Source organism: Artibeus jamaicensis, unplaced genomic scaffold (assembly GCF_021234435.1).
Source record: "Artibeus jamaicensis isolate MK-2021 breed Jamaican fruit bat unplaced genomic scaffold, CSHL_Jam_final contig_3126, whole genome shotgun sequence".
Lineage (NCBI taxonomy): Eukaryota > Metazoa > Chordata > Mammalia > Chiroptera > Phyllostomidae > Artibeus > Artibeus jamaicensis.
The window spans coordinates 4,284,463-4,305,153 of NW_026521723.1; the positions used below are offsets into that span (position 1 = coordinate 4,284,463).

General features: G+C 41.0%; 1 long non-coding RNA gene across 1 annotated transcript; it reads right to left on the reverse strand.

Annotated features, from left to right (window-relative positions):
- Positions 1-1,729: 1,729 nt before the first annotated feature.
- LOC119051913 (uncharacterized) lies at positions 1,730-7,745 on the reverse strand. The gene is made up of 3 exons (XR_005083021.2): positions 7,624-7,745; positions 6,822-6,937; positions 1,730-2,259 (listed from the first exon to the last, which is right to left on the reverse strand). It is a non-coding gene; the product is annotated as an uncharacterized LOC119051913 (long non-coding RNA).
- Positions 7,746-20,691: the final 12,946 nt, after the last annotated feature.

A 20,691-nucleotide genomic window follows, 5' to 3' on the forward strand; every position in this document is an offset into this window, starting at 1 on the left:
ACTAGAATGAATTATGTTATCTACCTGTAGGTAAAGTTTGACTGGTACAAAAATTGCTTCATGAAGTGGTTGTAGGCAATTAACATTCAAAGAAGTACAAATCTGTTGGCTATGTAATAAGGGTCCAGTTATCATTAGAAGATAGGATATATTCCCATGACAACCAGTGGTAAAATAGTTATTTAGATGATCTCTTGTGTTGATTCTAGGATGAAGTCCTATTGAAGACAAAGCTATTCAGATATAGCAACTGTTTGGATAGTCCATGAACACTGGTTCAAACATAAAAGGACTGTGTGAGTGGAATAGCAAAGTCTAACTGCACTGTGTAGAGCTTTGACTGACTCAACATGTCACCAGGCACCAAAGAATTTCTGTAACTGCTTTAAGAAGATATTTCTTGTATCAGCAAACTTGAAGTACTAAAAAAAACAGAAGCCTTTTGATATGCTTGTGTTGTATAAATGAGCCAAAGACGGTCTCTGTACATTGGCCTTATGTTGTCTACTTGTTTATAGCAGACTGAGTCAGTCCTATTAGCTCACAAGCATGCCAATCTAAAAATTTTATGCATCCAACTGTTTAAATCATGGCCCAAATAAGCATCTTTTTGGCTATTGAGAGCCCACCTGCTTTCTAAACCACATGAAACCACACCCAACATCTACTAGCCATAGATAAAATAAATCTTGTAGATATAAAAGATGGCAAGTAGTTGAGAGTGCTTCTAAATATTTCCCAGGTAAGTTGATAAAAACTGGACTCAGCATCAACCTACAATAAATTGGGATGCTGGCAATTAGTATAATATAGAAAATATTTAATATGTTAGGGAAATAGAACTGCTGAAAAAGATTATTTTTATGCAAAGTTGGTGCATTCGCCCTTATTTCTGACTTCTTACAGGGTCTAATTTTTATTTTCTTTAGCCCAGAATTGAGAAATATGTCAGTGTAGGAAAATACATTACCTAAAGCCCTATAGGATCTGTTCTCTGTAGTCCATGAATGAAGGGGGGAAATGGTAACATGAAAAAAAACTTTCTGATTTCACTGGAATTATGGAATCTCTAAGTGACAGAGGCAAAGTAGCAACACAATAAAAAGGGACAAGAATAATAGTTACTCTAATAGGCAGCAGGGCCAACGTGGTAATAAAAGTGCTTTGATCTACAGTTAATTTTGGTGGTAACTAATTGTACATGGCATTTCTAGAACTGAAAGAGATGAGAATTCCATTAGTTTCCTACTCGATCTATATTACCAGAGGGAAAAACATTCGTCTATATTAGGAAGGTCAAAGTGGAAAACTTTGTAACTGGAGAGGCTGTCAGAAATACAGGTCTGTGGTGACTCATGCACTAGAAAGAATTCTTTGGCCAGATAAAGAATTGAAAAGAAGTTTATGAAACTGGTCACAAGGAGCTTTGGGGAGAAGATATGTAAATGGAGATCTTGAAATGGGACTGGAATGGAGATAATTTGTTTACCATGTAGATAATTACCCGATGGCCCCTCTTCTGAGAACTCTCATTCAGGGAGACCTGTTATGATTCACACTGTGGATCTCATTGTTTTTTTAACCATTCCAGCTCATGCCCATTGGGCTCAAGATGAAAGTGGACATAGCACAGGGACTCCACATTTCTTTTCACTAAAGTTTTTATTGGATTACTTACATTGTAGTGTGCTAAACACTGCATTAAAAGAGACCAATAGTGAGTTTCTGATATAATAGCATATCCTAGGGGTGCCAACCAGCCCCCTGAGGACAGGTGAACCCATTCTTTTATATAAGGGTAGACATTTTCCACCTTGAAATGAACTTATTTTACATGTAAATAGAGTGACTAAATAGATATATTTAATACTAAAGCATAACAAATTACTATATGAAAATAATTTTTTGTCCCTACAAATCTAATGAGTATTATTATATGGGTCTAAGCCATCACTATTTAACATCAAATCGAGGTCTAAAAACTAGAGTGAAAACAGGTTAAAATTTCCTTGAAACATTGAAAAGTGCTTGCTGAGGACTATTCTTTAATTCTTCTTAACAAAGTTGAGTTCTGGAGTAGTCAGAATAGGATGAGTTACACTATCATCAGACACAACCTCATATCTCAGTGCCTTAAAATAATAAAACTTTATTTCTTGATCATGCTACTGGACAATTGCACCTTACCAGGTGCTTGTCATAGGTATTCAGGTATGCAGGCCATCTGGTCAGTCAACATCTTGAATCTTGTCTGTTGTGCTAGAGGGAAAAGAACACTGTAAATACTCTGTAGCCTGGAAGTGATTCTCTTCACTTTTGTTCGCACTTCATTTGCCAGACCAGTTATATAGCTCCACAGACAGTGCAATCCTGTAATGAACTTGAGACAAGGAGAACCGAAACAGTGCTGCTCACTACCAAAGTATCTGTTCAGGGATTCTGTCAGACTTTTCTTAAGGCATTAATATTATTTTGGAAAGACATCTGAAAAATCCAAATTTTTAGGCCTGATAAATTTATTACTCTTATATTTCTAAAGATTTTCTTGAAGCTAAGCTGCCCTTCTTGATTTTTTTCTCCCCTATTTCTCCATTTTCCTTTCCCCCCTGTGTTGAGTAGGCATTCCAAGAATAACAAATTTCATGTGAAAGTATAAGCTGACTCAGTATAGGCAAAGGAAATGGTTTTCTTGGGAAAAGGTCAAGGGCTTAAAGAAGATGATTCTATAATATACTTTGCTGAAGGATAAAGGACATTGTTTACATTTTAATTTTATTCTAGCTTTCTCAAAGGACTTCAAGAAAACTGAATTAAAAGATGTGGTAATAGACTGACTGTGGAGGAAAATGTGGCCTCCATTAGCCACTTACCAATAGTTCAAACAGAGATGTGGATGTTAGAACTGGCTTTGTAAATTGCACTATGAAATGCTGCCCAGGCCACCTCAGTTATTTCAAAGTGGCATGGATCTCTTTGCTTCCATCTGATATCCAGATGGACAGGAAGGGCTGTGCAGATGGAGTGGTAAAGAAGGATTATTTTATAGTCTATTTCTCAGGGGGTGGTGGAGAAGATGGAGACCTAAGAAATACAATCCTGCCATAGATGCTGGAATGCCTAAATATCATAAAGCAAGTTAGACAGAGGACATTTTACCTAAATGGAACTTTATTAATATTAATTTCCCTATTAATATTATTGTTTTAAAAGCCTTCAACCTAACATTATATTAAATTGGTGAATTAGGCCCTGGCTGGCGTAGCTCAGTGGATTGAGCGCGGGCCTGCGAACCAGAGCATCGCGGTTCGATTCCCAGTCAGGGCACATGCCTGGGTTGCAGGCCAGTTCCCAGCAGGGGACTCAAGAGAGGCAACCACACATTGATGTTTCTCTCCCACTCTTTCTCCTTCCCTTCCCCTCTCTCTAAAAATAAATAAATAAAATATTTTTTAAAAAAATTGGTGAATTAACTGGTATTTGTTGAGTATGTTACATGCTTAGCACCTCACATGTTTTAGCTTATCGTAGAAGTTCTCCAAGAACTCCATCAAAACTAAGAATTTCTGGGGTCAGGGGAAGTGGTAGAGGGGAAATGGAGACCATTGTGTTGAACAACAATAAAAATAAAAAGTTAAAAAACAAAAGACTTCAGAGAGGTGCGGCAGTGATCACCATGTTGGGAACCGCACTTGTCCTATCAGTGTAACAAAGATAGAGACCAGGCTTATATGCTTTCCCTACCAAGGAAAAAACAATGGGGATTAAAAGAGGAATGTAAATCTGTACTTGAGGCAGTTTTTAAGTGAATGGCATGATTTTCCCAAGAAACCTTAAAAGCAGTGAATTCTGAATGTTAAAAGTATTTTCCCCGAACCTGTACACCCAGTGAAATCTTGAAACCCTGAACCCTGTCATGACTCAATCACACACTTTTAGACTTACCCACTGTCTCTTAACTGAAAACTCAGAGCACACCCACTATATGAATGTCTACTTATCATATTCTCATGAAACATGAAGGAGAAAATCCAATCTTCAAATTAAAGACAGAGAAACTGAGACCAGAAGAGAGATCCTGAAAACACCACCCAACCTGAAATCGAATTAACTTGTCTTCCTGACTACAATCTTTCCTTAGATCACGTTGTTCATTTGGTTCCCAAGTGACTCACTTTGTTGATAAACTGAAATAATGCTGAATCCCATATAATTATGCTAACCAAACAAGATTTAATGACTGTTTGATATCCATCCCTCCACAGAGTGATGGACAGGTTATTATCATTCTTTAGCAAATTACTGAACCGCAACTCAAAAACAGCATGACTCTAAATGCCATGCTTTAAAATTGATGTTGCAAATTCTGTACTACAATCTTCACTTTCTCCTTCTCAAGAAGAAAAGTTGTCAAACCAGCCTGTAAGCTAATTAAGACATCAGTATTAATGAAAAAAATATGAAATTAAAACTGACATTTACAGTTACAGTCAAACTAATACTCAAGTCAATAAGTAAAAATGTCTTTGAATTAGTGTTATGATATAGACTGAATATTGTACTAATTATGAAGGTAGAACATTTGTTTCCCGAGCTAGACTCTGAGTTGCTTTTACACGAGCTACCTGTCTGATAATGAGAGACCAAAATATTTGAACCTTTACCCACATTTAGTCATAGGGATAAACTCAGTGAGAGGCCTGCCATTTCTTGAACAGTGCCTGATCATCAGATAATATGTGTGGATATTTGCCTAGACTTAACTTATGAGTAGTTTGTGATTATGAGTCAGGTGAATTACAGTCAGAAGACATATGAAATTCCACTATTCAACAGTGGCCTTAGTTCCATGACAAAAGTCGTTAAACTTGTAATGGTGTATATATGGAAAAGAGACGTACGTTATCACAAACATGAAATCCAGGCTTCAGCGCATGCCAGGCGTGTAACGATGCACAAATGCATACTTTATAATTAAAAACCAGCAGTTGGTAAGTGCTTCATAATGTGGGTGACTTCTCTGAACCTGTAGAAAGCAGCCCAAACTGGTAATTTTATGTATTCATAGAAAGGTTAAAAATTATCCATGCACTTCAAATGGAAGGAAAATGCATGAAAACCTGGCATGGTGCAAGAGAAAGAATAATGAAATAGAAGACAGAGATCCTGAATTGTAGTGGGGAAGAACGTGTGGCTTTAGCTTTTAATCATTACAGATATTTTCCTCATCTCGTAAATGGTAATAACTAGTATAAAAATGATAGTGAAAATAATAAATGTATAAAATGCTATGCAAACATAAAACATGATGATATGTACTATATAGTAAAGTTTACCTGTACCAATGGAATATTAGCATGTATTTAGAATTATCTAGATTAATGTTTATTTTTATTTAAATTACAATGACTATTTCTTTACTGTTTTCAAAATGATTTTTAAAACAAGTTTTACAATAGTTGATACATTTTTATCCACATAGCTCAAAAGGACCTGTTTAAAAGATATGAGTCTGGTGAGTTATTTGTATTTGCTGACATCTTCCATATAAGACAATGAGCTGTTACTACAAGCAAAAGTACTAGCAAACATACTGATTGGCTGTTTGATGAAAAACACTTTTTGGCACAGGTAAAATTTTGCATTTCTTCTACATATCATCTTGTAGTGCTATGAGAATTCAGCAGTTGTTCACAATCAGTGTTTTAAAATTTTTTAATTATAAGTACAATTCTTTGATGAAGCATGAGCATGCAGTCATGTGTTACATGGGTCATATCACTTATTCCTATATCTTGGAAATGACTAGTTTATTCATCCAAGGAGTTGTTTCCAAGTAGGCAACTGCTTTGAGAACATGACTGATTTATAATCTCAGGAAATGGTGAATGGCTTCATGCACTTGATTTATAAGATGCATTACTGACTTATAATTCCTCTACCTGAGGCAGAAGTCAGCGCTTTTTAGTTGGGATATAAATATCTGTTTCATGATTAAAATAAGACTGATTTATTTTACTTATTTGTGTACACAGACTCTAAATTTTAGCTATAGTCATGCTCCAAGTCCCTGATTCTCAAATGAGTCTCTTCTCTAAGTCACAGATTGTGTAATTACAGTTTAGTTTATGGAAACATCTATTGCAGTCTGTACACCATTCTTTCAGAACATGCTCTGACCAAGATAAATTCTTTGCTTATTTCTTTTTCCTTTTAGGGCCGAACACACAAGTCTTTGCTTGTCTTGCCTGTCACCTCTTATTCTCTGTTCTCATCATTTTTTAAAAGTGCATACAATCATAGCTGACACTTTGGGGACTTAGCTGCCACTTCTGGAGCCAAAGGCTGTCTTTGCGGTGGCCTTGTGATTGTTATTGCTACAGGTTAGGACGGAAGTGGCCCGGTGCCTCGGAGACACATGGCTCATAACCTATACAGAGCAAGCTGAAAACGAAGGGCCCAGGGATGGAGGCCACTGACCTGGCTGCAGACACTCAACTTGAAGAGGGCAACTGGAGCCAGGGTCAGGTCTGAATTTGGTTTCCAAATTTCTTGAAACTGAAGGCATCTAAAGGCATGACTCAGGCACAGCATATATAACAGCTTAGAAGTCACATGGTGATCAGATCATTGGAAGCCAGGTGTTGATGATTCTGAGAAATAGTAGTAGTGGCTGATACTCAACAAGTGCTCACTGTATGCCCAGTACTATTCTAAGTGTTTCCCTTCTATAAGTGCGATCCTCAAAATAATCTTTTGAGGCAGGTACTGATAACAGCATTTTTCAGAGAAGTACAAAAACTCAGAAATGTCACATGACTTACCCAAGGTCACCTGAAGAGAAAGTGATAGAGCCAGTAATTAAATACAGCCTGTTTTTCATGGTCTCTTCTAAGGACAGAGAAGGTGGGAAGTTGGTCTCAAGCCCAGAGAAGAGAAACTGAAAGAAAGAACGAGTGAGGGTCATTCGAAATATCAGAATTTCAGCAAAAGGTACTGCTTTTTAAGGGGAAGATCAGTTCTTTGGGGATGAAGAGCTTGACTTATGCTCAAGGTGACCAATTAGAATGAAGACAAACACCTGAAGCCTGTTGACTGACATGTGCGAGGTTGGAGGCTGGCTCTGTGGATGGGCGAAAGGAGCATTTGGGAGTAGAGTTCATTTGCAAGCTCACTCAATCTTCTAGTGATAACGTGTAGTCCCAAGTACGGTGCTTGGAGTAGAGCTGACTAAATAAAATATCGTCAAAAGGAAAAGATTCTGGGAGAGACATTACAATCAATTCCAGGTATTTGAAGCCCCATTAAATCTGTGAATGTGGGCTATTTATATACTTACGAACAGGCTGAGGAGCCAGGGAAGGAAGAGGAAATGAGTCATGGTGGATGTTTACCATAAAATATTTAAAAAATACATATGTTACACTGTTCTTGTCATAAACTGATTAGATAAATTTAACTTTTAAAACAGATCATTAAATTTAAAAAATCAGTTTATTACTGTGATAAAAATACATATCAGTGTTTAAAGGCAGGACTTTCCTCTTTTTGCCATAAAATAGCTGGGCTTGGACATAACCTCTCATCAGAAACAACTTAGAAAACTGAACAAAACACATAACGCACCTATTTTCAGACATCGGACATCAGGGCCCGCAGATCTGTGGTCGTTGTAAGAAGGGCGACACGTGAGGTCAACTTCCTGTTTCAGTGCTCCTTCTCAGGCTCAGACAAAGCACACTGGCCTTGCAAAACTGAAGAGACAAAGATTAGAGGCAGAGGACACAGAGGTGACTGATCTTAATTTGCAGGATAAATTCTGAGCCAGGAGGGAATAAAGCAGAGAAAGAATTCCAGAAATCTGCATAGGAGTCATGTGGAATCTTTGCTCAAATTCTCATCTGTGAATGCATAGGGTGTTGCTTAACATCTGCAACTAAAAATCAAAACCAAATAAGTCAAAATCAAGAACAGTGGAGCATTATGGTGAGGGTGGTCTCCTCAGTTAAATGTTAGGCTCCTTCGCTCTTCCATATCTGAGCCAGTGATGGCTGGGTCTCTGCAAGGGCCCTGCAAGGCCATGGGAGATTAAACCACAATCCTTCCCCAAAGGGGCCTATGGCCATTACTTGTGTGCATGTCCACTTTGGCAATAGTTACAGGCATACCTCTGAGAGAGTGGTATTTGGTTCCAGACCACCAATAAAGCAAGTGTTGCAATAAGCCACATTGTAATCTTTTTGCTTCTGGAAGATCTTGCCTTTAATTAAAAAAAAAAAAGCAACATTTGTGAAGAGTAACAAAACAAAGCGAAATAAAATGAGGTATGCCCCTACAGAACACAGGGTCTGCGTTGACTTTGATGCCCAAAGCTTAAAAGCACACCATTGCAGTAAGTCTTCAGAGTGTGGGCCATTGTCAGTCAGGTAATAAACAGAATCCTAATTGAAGTCCAGCTCACAGTGAGCCACTGGAATCAGTTCCCTCATTCCTGAATGTACAGTTGGAATTAATTGCCAGTGGCCAATGATTTAATTGATCATGCAAATGTAGTAAGTAAAACCTCCATAAGCCACCTCTGCCCCAAATGAGGTTGAGAGAGCTTCTGGGTTGGTGAACCCTGGGGCATTTGGAGACAGTGGCCAGGTAGCTGGGAGAGGGCATGTAAGCTATAAGCTCTTTCTCCATTCCTTGCCCTGTACATCTCTTCCATCTGGCTGTTCCTGAGTTATAACTGTTTGTAACAAACCAGTGATGTAGTAAGTAAAATGCTTCTCTGAGCTCTGTAAGCCACTCTAGCAAAGTAATTGAACCCGAGGAGCAGGTGATGCAAACCTTTGATGTATAGTCAGTTGGTCAGAAGCATAGATAACAGCCCGGGCTTTCAGCTAGCCGCTGAAGTACAAGGGTGGGGAAACAGTCCTGTAGAACTGAACTCTTAATCTGTGAAATCCGAAGATACCTCTGGGTACATGGTGTCAGAAATGAGTTGAATTCTCAGACACCCTGATGGTGTCTGAGAATTGTTTGTTGGAAGTGTGGGGGACCCCTTCCCTCTTTGGAAATTGGATCTCTGAACACCAGTTTACCAGAAGGACTTGTGTATTCTGCCAGAAGCCAGGAGACTGTGGCAGAAGAACTTGTTAGCTTGCTTATAGGGTAAAATCTCCCTTGCTGATTTCTGACCACCTTGATGCCTAAGTTCTCCTTTGTTAGTTATTCCTGCGTACATTATTTTACTTTGACTCATAATGTGTGTTCCACGTTTTAGGGATCTCTGTGGTTTTTAAGAAGCACTAGTGTTCAACTAAGCTGTCTTTTAGGGCATGAGACCTTTAAACTCATGTCATCTTGAGAGTCGAAATTTTATGTTATCTTCTCACAGATCTTTTGGTTACATTCTTTCCTCTTCCTGGCAAGAATTATAACAAGTAAGGTTTCACACCACATAGGTCACGAAAAATGTGTCACCACGACTCTAGGAAGCTCGGAGAGTTTCATTTCTCTCATGCTGGGGCCGACCTTTTCTATTCATAACCCCAAGCTTCAGTTGTTCTGTGACTCCTCTCAAATAAAGGGGAGTTCGTGTAAAAGAACTTGTATAATCAGTGTTTCCTAGGTTTGAATTTTGTTCTGAGGATTTTAACAGTGTTATTTTGGTGAGTAATCACTAGAACAGAGGGAATGTTTTGCAAATACTTTCTCACTTGTAATGAATTTTATACATATATTGGTGTATGCATATTTAACCCTATTTTGCTTAAATAGGCATTGATACAAATCAGAACATAGATGTGAGGAATACTAAGTATAGAGAACACAGCTCTCTGGCAGAAAAATGTAGGATAAAACTTCAGATGAATACTCAATCCTGAAATCCCACTCTTCTTTACTTACCAAAAAGAAATGAAAGCATCTATCTTTGAAAAGACTTTACCTGAAAGTCCATAATGGCATTAGTCCTAATATCTATAAATTCAAAACAATCAAATACCCATCAGTAGGTGAATGGGTAAACAAATACGGTACATCCATACAATAGAATGACACCAACAATAAAAAAAATTAAAATACTTATACTAGCAAAAAGAGAAAAGAATCTAAAAAATCATTACATTGAGTGAAATAATGCAGGTTAAAAAATGTGTGTACAGTGTCATTCCACTCGGGAGAATTTCTAGAACTGCTCACAGAAATAATCTGTGAGAACTGAAAGCAGAGCAGTAATTGTCTGTGTATGTGGAGAGGTAACTGCGAAGAGAGGAGAGATTTCTGAGCTGATACGAATGTTCCAACACTGGATTGTGCTGGCGGTCGCAAAGGTGCACATGTTTACCAAATCTCAGCAAGCCCCATACTTGAAATGGGTGCATCTCATTGTCTGTAAATGATACATCAGTGAAGTTATTCTAAAAAGAAAAAGACTAGGATGATACAAATAAACGATGTTAACTGCCTTTGCTTTAAATGTTGTGTACTTACAAACACATCTCGTATTACATAAGAGAGGGTTCTGTGCTGGACAGAATCGGGGTGATCCTGATGACAATGAGGGGGTAGTTCTACCGCATCTGGATTTCACTGAATGAAAACACGTGATTAAGAACCCCAAATATTTAGTGATAAAAAATACTTTTACATAAGGGATGACTCTGTTACAATGTTATATATTTTCTGTCACAAGACTTGCTCTGGCATTAAAAATGCAAGTACCAGTACTTCAGAAACAGCAGTCTAACCTCTACTCACACCTGCTGGGCACTGCCCAGCTCCACTGGGTGCCATTAACGAACTCTACAGTAGAATTTTACCATAATTTTACTTGCCATTAGAAGTCTTGAAATATGAACTGTCCCCTCTACTTCTTGGCTTTAGGGCATGTTGGAGTCAAATGCTTCTACAGGCTTCCTTAAAGTATGGCCTTTGTCAACTCATGGTAAAGTTGTTAGCTGACCATTTAGCTGAGGAAGATTCCACTTACTCTTGCAGGTACATGGTTCTTCTTTTTTTGTCATTACTCAAGTGAAGAAAAGAGATGGATTACAAGAAGAATTATGTGGTTGATTTATTTTATGCCTCCTTACTGCATTTTTTTACAATAAAGAGGGAGAAATGTTTCTTCATTGCATGTGACTAGTCTGTTTTGAAATCCTTCCTCTTTTCTGATCATAACTCAGTTTGCATAAAATGTTTAAATTCATTAAATACTAAGTGTCTGTACATTCCACGAGCCTTTTATATTCAGATCTTTGAGAGAGACCAGAGAATCAATGTTCTTTTCCACCAGACATACTCGTTCAACCTTATTTTAATACAAAGAGATATAAGGCTGTTTCCTTACATATTTATTAATGTAAAGCAAACCAGCACATATTTGGGGAAGGGTTTAAGATTTAATAATATGATAATCTATTCCCCTGGTACGGTCCCAAAAAGTAACAAAAATGTTAAATATTTTGTGTTTTGTCTTGTATGAAATGTGAGAGATAGACTAGATCAGAGCTTGGAAATCCTTTTCTTAAAGGTCCAAATAGTTAGTGTTTCAAGCTCATGGGCTCCATGGTCTCTGCTGTAGCCGCTGGGCTCTGTCGCCCTGGAGGACAAGCTGTGACTGACGAGGCTGAAGTGAGAGGCCTCTGGGCTCTGATGGAACTTCCCTGACAGCTGGTTGGCACGTGGGCCTCAGTGTGCAGACCACCCAATTAAATAATAGTTAAATTCCCCTGAGAGTCTAACTTAGAACTCCACTTTATTGAGATAGGAAATATTCCAGAAAAATACTGTGTGGTTTAATAACAGAAGTACCTTGTCAGAAAACTGAAACTACAAGTCGGTAAGCCAAAATTTCACATGATGGGCCATTGAGCATGTAAGATTATTTTAGAAGCAAAAAATTTTTTTTCAATCTCTTACCTCTCTCAGTATGTGCACTTTCAGGAAATGTATTACACATATTTGTTTGATAGCAATTAAGAAAGGGTATATTCAAATTAAAAGAGCTTAAAGTGCCATGTGTTTTTTAAGAAGGCTCTGCTCAGGAGTCACATCATATCCTAAAGATAAGATGCTATCATGAGTAACTTAGGGAAAAACAATTTAATACTCAAGCATGTCAACTTTATTACATAACCTATTTGAAATTATCATAGCATATAAGTGAATTTTCTGAGGTGGTATTTCCTGGATAAACTATTTTGAAAATATATTCCATTTTTTATAAAATGCAAATTTATTTCAAAGCACACTAAACATGAATACATAAATTTTTAATAAAACCAAGGGTTGTTTTGAAATTCGCTGTTCTCTGATGGACTCTGCATGGCTTCATTTCTCCATTATCCCTTTTTCATAAAGTCTGTTACGCCACCCTATGATTATTAAATTCTGAGCAGCTTTTTGCATCTCATGTAGTGTGAAGAAGGAATTCATGAGCAACAAGCCTGTAAGTTACTTGCTCAACTTCCATAAAGACGATTCATCAGGGGTCACTCACAACCAGCTGTGCTCTACAAGTCATAAATGATGGGTCGCGTGTGGTGACTGGAGTATGACTCTCAGTCAGTGTTCATGAAGAGCTACTCACCAAGAGTGCTATTTCGACTCTATGACAAGTTATTTTAAGGGACTCTACATCACTGAGTTATCTGAACCCTTTCTAGCACCTGCCAATTAAAAAATAAATGACACATAGGCAGGAGCTCATTTGCTCCTGTAAGTCACCGGAAGACCCATAAACAGTTGAGGGCTCCACCTATGTTCATCTCAGCATTATTAACAATTGCCAATATATGGAAGCAGCCCAAGTGTCCATCAGTAGATGAGTGGATAAAACAACTATGGGACATTTACACAAAGGAACAATACTCAGCCATTAAAAAAGAAAATTTTACTCCTTGCAACAGACAGCATAGATGGACCTGGAGAACATTATGCTAAGTGAAATAAGCCAGACAGAGAAAGACAAATACATTTCACTCATATGTAGAGTCTAATAAAAAAACTGAACTAACAAGGAAAATAGAGACGGACTCAGAGATAGAGAGCAAGATGACAATAAACTTGAGTGGGGAGGTGAGGGGTGGAGGGATTGAGCAAAGAGGAAAAAAACTCATGGACACGGACAACAGTTCGGTAATTGCGGGGGGGGACGGCAGTATAAGGTAACTAAATGGTAATCGAATGACCCATGGAGCTGGACAACAGTGTGGGGCTGACCATGGGGTGGGGGGGTGGGATGGGCAGAGGAGAGCAAAGGGGGCAAAATTGGGATAACAGAATAGAATAACAATAAAACATGATTTAATAAAAGTATCATTGTAAAAAATATAATAATAATTTTACAAGTAATTAAATTAAAAAATAATTTAGAAATAAAAAAAAACAAAAAAACAACAACAAAAAAAACAGTTGAGGGCTCCAATGCCTCCAGGGACAGGGTTCATCTGTCCCTTAATTCCTGTCCCTGTCTCTTTAAGATCATTTGCCTCATAAATTGCATACAAAGTTCTAATAGTGTCAGTAACCAGAAGCAAAGAAGCAGTCTCTATTCTCCACCCCAGTCTTCATTAATCTTTGATTTAATGTAAGTAGACCTTTCTTGCCTGAAATCGTATCTCAGGAGACTTGGAGTTAGAACGTTAGGTAGCAATAATGTGTAGCAAAATAACACAGTAACACTGGTTTGGAGGGCTCAAGGGGGAACTCCTTCACACTTAGGACTTCTGCTACTTCCTGGTTCCAGTCAGGGCTGAAACACCCACAAACAGAAAAACACTTTTCCAAATTGCATCTTGGCACATGTTTTTCCAGTTCCTGCTGACTTCAGGAAATGTGCCAGAAGAAAAAATGCATCACGAGCAAGGCTTTCTTTCTCTGCTTTTTCCCCTTTTAATAAACCTCCAGGATGCTTTAATGCCATCGGAGTGGCATGATTGCTTTTTGATGGAACACATTAAATTTCTGGAAGGAGACTCTTAGTACCTTTGGTAGAACTCAGAGTCCAGATGGTGTACGGCTGTAGGATGTGTGTATGTTAAGTTCCTAGAATTGCTTTAATTTCTAGAATAACACTTAGTGCCTTTGGGGGAAACTCAGAGTTAGGATGGTGCGTGGTGGTAAGATGTACGGAGGGGACAGAAATGCCAAGCGTCCGTGAGTGGTTGTTTGCAAATAGTAGGCAAACAACCTAACTGTAACTGTTGTTACAGTAATGACAGGCAGTACTGTAACTTTCTGATTTTATCCTAGTTTATGCCTTCAAACTATGGGATGGGGGCCCAGATCAAGAGCTACCAGGTAGGTACCTACTTATTCCCTACAATTGTCATATACCTTCTGCAGGACCCTAGCCTTGCCAATGGTTATCCAGGAAGATAGGACGTTACGAACTTAAGAAAATAATATTTACAGAGAATTTCAGAAAGATAGAATGGCAATTTCTATGAAAGTAAATGTACAGTCACCCAAGAGCCTAGTGATCTTATTCCTAGGTCTTTGTCCAAGGCAAGTGAACACATGTGCCCACTGAAAACCCTGTGTACCAGTGTTTACAGTAGCTTTAATTGTAATAGTCAAAGACTAAAAATAACTAGGAAGTGCATCAGTTGGTGAGTAGATAAACTGTAATGTAGCCATGGAGTGGGTAAGTACTCAGCAAAATGAAGTAAAATACAGGCATGAACTACTGATACATGCATGCCGGTACAACATAGACAAATCTCAAATGCATTATGCAAGTGAAGCAAGACAGGTTCAAAACTCTGCACATCGATTCCATTTATATGACATTCTGGAAAAGACAAAAACAGTAGTGACTGAAAGCAGATCTGTGGAGAGGGAGGAGGGAGACGGAGAAAGGGGAGTGAGGGACATTTTAGAGGTGATGGAAGTGCTGTCTGTCACCATCATGTCTCAGTTGCAGCTCTTTGTGCCTATGAAAAATCACAGAACTTTATGCTCTAAAGGATGAATTTTTGCAGGATGTATACTGTTTCAATCTACCTGATTTTCAAAAAGTGAGTTCTCCGGCAGTACTGAGAGATGTAATGTACATTTCTTGTGTCCCTCCTGGTTTCCTCCTGTTTAAAATTCATTTTCCTCTCCATGTTCTCCCTCCTCCAAAACCAACGATCCTACCCCCCTACCTGTTATACTAAGCTCAGCATACCACTGGTTTTTCTTCACTGGCACTAAATTTAATGCTTTCTGACATGTTTTCAGTCTCCACTTATCTCCCATCACCCCGTTCTCTTTCTTTACAGCCCTGGGCCAAATCCTCCTCCCTCAGAGCCAGTACAGGACACACTTTTTCTGCTCTCTCACTTAAATGCTCCAGAAATTATGGATGGGACCCAGAATAATTCTCCTTGTCTTTACAGTGGCTATGAAATGTAGACACAGCCAATTAATTTAGTCATCGAACACTTCTGGGGTGATGACACTCTGGATGCCAGTCACCGCAGAGCACAGGTGATCTGCACCGTGTAAACTGGCAGGTCACTGTCCTTGTGTTGCTCCCCACCTAGCATTGAAGGGTCATAGAGATAATGATGGTGCGTACCAAGAAAGGAGTAGGGAGAGCAGTGGTTTCCATGGTGAGCACCTGGAGAGAGCAACATCGGCGGCTCCAACAGGGGTCACATCATTTTTCCTGTCAAGGCACACTACTTCATGTGATAGGATATCACGGCATGTGATTAGCAGTTGAAATCTGCGCAGAGTGGAGGAGACTAATACTTCAGCTTATGAACAACGCATGTTAGGCTGCGGCAACTGGTAGGAAAGCACTGGTTTTGAGAACTCACCCCGTCTGGGACACGGGATGCTGCTGAAACCTGAAGGACAAGTCTTGGCAGCCAGAGTGGTGGTGGACTCGATGGTGGTGCTGGTTGCGAGAGTTGCAGTAATAGTGTCTGCAGTAGCAACAGCAGTTGCAGCAGTAGTGATTTCGATAATAAAGGATAGCTGAGGAGGGGAAGGATTTCAGGCCCACAAAGTATTAGGTGCAGGCTGTGCTAAGGTGATTAAATATAATTATAATTAAAAACCATTGTGCAGGCCTATTATGTAAGAATTCATGTGTAAATACGTAAGTCTGGAAATATTAGAAGAGTTAGGATAGATTGGATTTTGTACTGACACATAATTTTTAACTCAAATCAAGATGCTGCAATTAGGACAACTTTGGATGCTGGGTATGGGCACTTCCTGCTATTAAAGCACTAATTTATTGGGGAAAAGGGAGGTAATTAGAAAATGGGACATGGCGGAATTATTTACATCCCCAAACATCTGATCAAGTAAATAGCAAAGAATTAACTGAGAAGGACCAGGGGTAGCTTCCTGCAGGAGGACAGAAGAGGATGGAGGGGGTGGGGTCTGAACCTCCTGGCTGGGTGCCATAGAGGACTTTCTAGTCATGGGATTCTCCTGGAGCAAACCGGGAGGTGCACGGGAGAGGAATATACAAGAGAAACCAGGAAAGTATTTTGTTGAAATTATTAACATGATTTGCTTCCCTGCTGTTTCAAAGTCCCAAACCAAGTTCCATTTGCATTAGAATCAATGTGCAGCTTGTTGCTATCACCTCCTGCTCCACTGGGGGGGGAAATTCATTATTCTCCCATTATCTCTCCTTGTCATCTCACTATGAAAATCGCTAGATGCTTGATGAGATTAGCAAGATTAACATCTGTATCAATAAAAGGTGTGTGAGCATCAGGTCAAACTGCTTTTGTACTGTTTTGGCGTAGATCTCCTGTAACGCCGATAAAAGATGTTTTGTCTTTGTTTGTTCTGTGCTTCTTCTTTCTTGCTCCTCAAAGAGAATTGGAAGCCTCTCTGGGTACCTTCCCTGAGCATTGGGAAAGATTCTATGTCTGAGTAAACCTCAGTGTTCATGGTCTTCAAAACTTTTACTCTTCATGTAACAGGGCGCAGCCAAGAGAGGGCCCCCCAAGAAAGGAATTTAGAAGGGGGTCCAGAACTCAAGGTGTCCAGGAAATATTAGGATGTCCTCACCCATTACCCCACAGATGTGAGTTGGGGAAAGGGACAAATGGAGTAGGGCCATTGAGAACTGTCTTGAATAGCAACAGCTTTGCAGCTAACCTCTGGCATGGTCATTTAACATATCTATAACCTTTAACTGGTTTCATAGATATGTTCAATAACTGTGGCCATGCTCTGAGCCAGGGGGATGGAAAGTGACTTCCACCCAAGATGTAACTGGGAGGCAATTCCCCTTGTTTACAGCGCCTGTGTGAGAGCTTGGAGATGATTGGCTCCACGACATGGGGCCACACCTGCCCAGACTCACTATGGGAGCCCAGTAAAGCTGGAAGGATATGGGAGTGCTGGCAAGTGTAGCCCATGGAGGGAAGAGTCAGAAATGGGACTGCAGAGGAGGACTGGTGGGAGGATTTAAACCCAGACTCAGCAGCATTAGGGAGAGGACCAGTGGCTGTGGCAGTGCAGGGAGAGAGCTACGCTTCTGCAAGAGTGGGGACCCCCACAACTGGGGTAGAGAGAATCATCATGCAGCTTTAGCAGAGAATCGCCACTTGGCTTTGCCAGAGTGGCAACCCTACCCTCTCCACAGCTTTGTGGAGAGATCCATGCCATTTTGGCCAGAGTGCAAATCCCTGAAGCACTGGTAAAAGAGGACCATGTGGCTTTGGGGTGCTCCCTTTGGCCGCGGGCCTGGGAAGCAAGAGAGACTTTGCCTGGAAGGAGGGTGGAAGAACTCTTCACAGTAGACCATGAGAAGGTGCCACATGGCTTTGGAGTAATTAAGATCCTGCTTGCATGGTGACACAGCTGATGGTGCCTGGATCCCAGACATTTGCTTCTTTTCCTGAGTTATGGAACCCTGAATTAGGGGCAGGGGGAGAAGGAAGCACTGTGGGTGTCTGTGGGTATCCAAAAGGACTTTGATATTTTAATGAAGACATTAGGTCACTACTTTAAGTCTACGTAGCATTAAATAAACATTTCCTTTCTTTTTCACAAATCTCTGGCACTGAGAGACGTCTTTCTTATCTGGTGGCAGACATAACGAACCTGGGGAATCCCTTCTGTAGTAGTATACCAACTTTTCCCCCTCTGTTCTGTAGCAGGTTTTGGCATCCCTGGGTGGGCCAAATATTGCCCCCCGCCGCTTGGACCTCTGTTCTGTAACATGCAGGCATCAGACCCAGGAAGTGCAGGCAAGGGCATAGCTCATATTGTAGCGGATTAAGACTTTGAGGGAAATAGGACAACTGTAATGGCATAATCAATAAAATATATTAAAAAAAAGACTTTGAGGTCAAAGTCAGAAGCAGTTTTCAAAGAGTTAATATTGACATCAGAATCCAAAGCACTAACAGTAGAGAAAAACAAATCTTTGAATGCTCCTAAGGTGAGTTTGCTTTGATTTTCTGAATGATAAATTTCTCTTTTCTCCTGGTTCATTAAGGATTTCTCCTTAAAGGATTGTGCCTCTGGCATCTGAGTCATAGCATCCACTCAGTAAAGTCACCTTACTTAGTCAAAATGAAAAAAAAAACGACCCCACTGTATGAACATTAAAACTACAATGAGTATATAAATACATAATGATACTGGTGCCTGTCCAGGCCCTGAGCAGAAAATGCTGGGGTGGTGGCGCTGAAACCTTGCATCGCTAGCATAGCACAGGGTAGATTCCCCACCTCTGGGTAGAGGGTAAACAAGCCAGCAAGGCGGCATTGCATTGTCTCAGCAACCAAGCTAGTAAGGCCTAGGGCAGCAAGGGGGGACTGCATGGAGTCTGCACAAGGAGGGCAAGGGGTGATTGATGCAGGAAAAAAACCTCCTGCTCCCTTCTAGAACAGGGCAGCGGGGGGGGGGGGGGGGGGATGCAGACCTGCCAGCATAGCCTGGAAAAAGGATAGATTGTCTAGGGAAGTTGGATGTTTCCAGAGTGCATAGAATTTGGGGCCTGGAGATTTAAACAAAGGGAAGGCAGATTCTTGCCTCTTCTTCTTCCCCTGGCTTGCCTAGCTGGGGGCTGGCTTGTGTTGAGGCTGATTCCTGCACACTGGGCTGTGCCCTGAGGACACTTGGGTTGCCGTGGCTCCGAGCTACCTGAATGGTCCTGGACCACTCCCCTTCTTTTCCTCTGAAATAAGCACGAGGACATGCGGGCTGGAGTGCTTGGAGGCTCCGGGGGCTTTGGCAGCCTTGGCTTGTGGATGGAGCCTCTGCCTGAATGGCTGCAGCAGTCAGCAGCAGCCTCAGGCCTCCGTGTGGGAAGCAGCTGCAGTGCGGATGGCGATGCAGGCCCCAGACGTACTCACTGGAGGGAGGGAGCCTGAAGCCAGATAACTGTCCACTTAGCTCCTGCCTTGTGCTCTGAAGGACGGATAAAAATGGAGGGGGTCTCTGGGCTTGGTATTGGGTTAGAGTCTCTTTTGGGAAGGAATGTGTTTTTTTCCATGTTTTAAGGAAGAAAGGAGGCTGCAGCTGGCCCCTCGTTCACTCAAATTGTGCAATATTTTACTAAAGACCTTTTTTCCTGCCTTTTTTCCACACTAATCTTTGTTTTATGCCTGTGCTCAGCAGTGGGCAGCCAAATCCCACGTTTGTTTCATAACAGTTTGGCGACACCTAGATGGAACTCTGGGGACCTTAGTCAGGTCCCAGCTGCCTATGGCAGGCGGCCTCTAAGAGTGATGCTGTGAGGATGTCCCCATATCAGGGAGATTCCCTGAACCCCTACTCAAGTCACCAGTCCCCAGAAATGCCATAGGAGGATGGTTAAAGTAATGTGGGAAGCTTTGGAAAACCTTTGCTCACCCACGACCCCAGGCGCCATAGGAGAACTATAAGGCCGTCTGAGAAAGCAAATAGCCGGATAGTCAGTAGGACTGGGACTAGCACCCCCGCTGATAGAACCAATTATCACATTCCGCTTCTGTATCCCACGTTTGTCACGTAGACGGGAAGACCCCTAAGCTATATAACCCCCCAAGAATCCATTGTTCGGGGCTCAGAATTTGGAGACTGACTCCTCTGGGCCCGTGCACGTTAGTAATAAACCTCGTACTCCAGAATTCCTCGGTGTCTGGTTGCTTCGGTTTCCTATAACAAAAGGAAACAGGTTTGAGGAGTAAAGTGACCCCAAAACTGGGGGAGCTGAACCAGCGTGCACAATGGGGGCTAGGCACCCTACTATTTGGGTCCAGTTAGAGGCACCTGGGGTACCACTTGGTGGGCCACAACTGCCATTCTGGCAGTAGGCCACGTGGGTGCCCACCATCAGGGCCATCTGCCATGCGAACATTATGCCATTAAGTTTCTGCACAACTGGGATTTGATGGGGGCAGCTCCAGCTCTGGGGGCCAGTAATTGGGCTCTGAGGCGGACCATCTGAGCTCGTGATGGGGATCTGATGCGGACTACTCTGGGAGTCACAAACAGAGGTCTCGGTGAGGACTGTTCCAGTTCTGAGGGCCACTGAAGAAACAGATCTGGGAAGTAGACAGACTTTACGAAGGGGTGAGGATCATGTGAGTACTGATGGCTGCTGTTTTGGGCCATGATTTGCTCCATTGGTCCATGCTTGGGTCCCTAGGAAGGCCATGTGGCTAAGACTGGGTAAGAAGCTCCCAAATTTGGGGTGGCCACAGTTTTGGAGGCCCCAGTTTTCCGTACTGGTTGGCAGAAGATAAG